Here is a 2,500-nt window from a genome sequence, read left to right on the forward strand (position 1 = left end):
ATTAACAAGCTATATCGATCGTAAATTCGTCCACATTTGGAATATGTTGTTTCCGTATGGTCACCGAATCACATTAAAGACATTGACAGATTGGAAAAAGTACAACGGCAAGCCACAATACAGATTCCAAATATCAAAAATAAATCATACGAAAATCGACAAAACATGTCTGTTTTCCCTAAAAAAGCGTAGACTCAGAGGTGACTTGATACAGGTTTTTAAGATTCTAAAGAGAATTGACAACATCAAAAGTGACAAAATTTTCACACTGCGTGAGAATCAGACAGGAAACAATGGCCTCAAACTGTCAGGATTTAATTTGGAAGTGGGTAGAAACAACTTCGCCAACCATGTAGTTAATGAATGGAATAAACTTCCTGCAGTGGCAGTGCAATGTAGTTCAGTTCGAAGCTTAAGAATCATTTAGGTAAACACCTAAGCAAGATGCTGTTATGATTGTCATTTATTTTGTATTATTTGTTTATTTGTTTTGTTATCATCTGTCTGTTTGTTTATCATTATTTGCTTGATTTGCATTTATTATTAGTTATATGTCAATCTATTATTATTTACTATTTACCTGTTTGTTTATTATTGAACTATACCTATGCATTTATCTATCTATTTTATTTATTACTATTTATATTATTATATTTTTATTTATTTGTTTATTTATCATTATTATAATTCTTTTTCGTATCCGACCTGGTTATGGACCAAAAGGTCTCCTGTCGGCATGCTCCGCCTTTGTAATCTTTTGTAATCCTTTGGAGGGGGCGGGGCTTCGCGGAACCTATACAGTGTCGAATTAACATCTTCAATTCTGAGGCGATGTGGTGGAGAGGGGAGACAGACAGAGTAAGGAAGGAGTTTAGGGAAAGGATAAGGAGGATAATTAGGACAAGGAGGGCGGGTGGAGGGGAATGTGGAGTGCGGAGACAGGCTTGAGGAGGGATATGGGACCTGGGAGGAGGAACATGATAGACGATATAAAGAGGTGAAGAATAGGGAAAAGGAGGAGGAGGGAGAGGAAAGAGAATTTTGAGAAACATGAGGATAAAAGGAAGAACACTCCACGACCCTCCACTTGAGGAGTCTGACTATGCTTCAAGAGCACGTGTGGTCACGTAATCACGCGTCAAGACAACTGTGAGGACAGAAGGACGTGACGTGATCAGTGGGGTAGTGGAGGAATGGAAGGAGTGGCAGTCCCATAGATTTGTGGACATAATGGACAGGGTGGTCGGAGTCTCTCTAAAGGAAGTTCAAAGGAAAAGGAAAGTTTTGGTAAACGTGAAAGGAGAATAAGTTATGGCAGGAGGAAAAATGTGGCCTGCAATGGCAAAGATCCCTCAATGTGGAAGAAAAAATGTAAACAAGGTGGATCGAGGGGGTGGGGGGTAGAAAAAAAGTGGTCTTTAGTGGCAAATGTCCCCCAAAGGTGGAAGGAAAGAAATGGAAACAAAGAGGAGGGCAAGGCAAAAGAGGATGATAAGGAGAAAAATGAGGAAATGGAGGGGAGATATGAAAAAAGTTACCTATGGAGCAAAAGTGCTTCATAGGAAATAAGAAAGAAATGGGGAAATCGAAGAGAAGGTAGAAGATGAGGAAAAGGAAGAGAAAGATGAAGAGTAAAACAATGACATGTGACAGCAAAAGCGACCCCCCCCCCATGGACAAATGGAAACAGTGAGGAAGAAGAAAAGGAGAAAGAGGAAAAGTAGAAGACAGATGAGTAGGAGTAGGAGGGTGAAAATTACCTCTGGCTCTCCGAGCTTGAGGAAGACTCCCCGTCGAAGTTTCTGGAGCACCCGATACTCCCAGATCAAGCCGGAACTACCGGAATACATGAGTGAGGCCACGCACCATATCCGGGTCTCTCCAAAAGTTCCAGACACCTGGATGTCTGGAAGTCTAGTAACAAGCAGGAACTAACGAAGGAGAAGAGAGTTCCTTCAAGAAGGACCTCGAAAGTGGATATTTCGTTTAACGAGCTTGCTAAGAGAATCTTTAGGTAAGTTCTTCGTTAGCCGCAGATCACTAACTGTGCTCACTCGACACTAACTTGCGTTCCATCACTGAGGTATTGGTGCCACTAACCACTACTAATGGCTTCGAAAGACATGATAACTTCTGAGGTGTTGGAGTTAGTGAACACCACAGATTAACACTAACACCCTTCACAAACCGCTTCTTGACATAATCTTAGTGTTAGTCTTAGCACAAACTGAGACGCAGATGACACAGGCGACACAGGCGACACAGCACAAAGGTAGAATTCCTGTTGCTGAATTGAAGTACAATTTCAACTTCTTTCTCACGTGAAATGCCACTAGATGTACTACCTCAGCATTTCAAATTAAAGAGAGATTCAAAACGTGCTTCAATTCAGCAACAGAAAGTCTGCCTTTGCTCTATGCCGCGTCGCCTCTGTCAACTGCGTCTCAGTTTTTATATAGAAGAGTAAGTGAAGCTTGATTTGAAGTAATGAAGTTCTCTT

At 41.2% G+C, this 2,500-nt stretch overlaps 1 protein-coding gene across 4 annotated transcripts in view; it reads left to right on the forward strand.

Moving 5' to 3' along the window:
* Positions 1 to 2,500, forward strand: part of Schip1 (Schwannomin interacting protein 1) — a 438,711-nt gene that overhangs the window by 129,157 nt on the left and 307,054 nt on the right. The window contains exon 1 of one of the 4 annotated variants that reach the window (XM_076179630.1): positions 1,424 to 2,014. The exons of the other annotated variants lie outside the window; for them this stretch is intronic. The gene's annotated coding sequence lies outside the window, so the exon portion shown is untranslated. Of the gene's footprint in view, positions 1 to 1,423; positions 2,015 to 2,500 lie in introns of those variants that run through there. 4 annotated transcript variants of the gene reach the window in all.

The sequence above is a fragment of the Oratosquilla oratoria genome, chromosome 43, assembly GCF_046742065.1.
Source record: "Oratosquilla oratoria isolate Oo_2021 chromosome 43, ASM4674206v1, whole genome shotgun sequence".
In the NCBI taxonomy this organism is placed as follows: Eukaryota; Metazoa; Arthropoda; class Malacostraca; order Stomatopoda; family Squillidae; genus Oratosquilla; species Oratosquilla oratoria.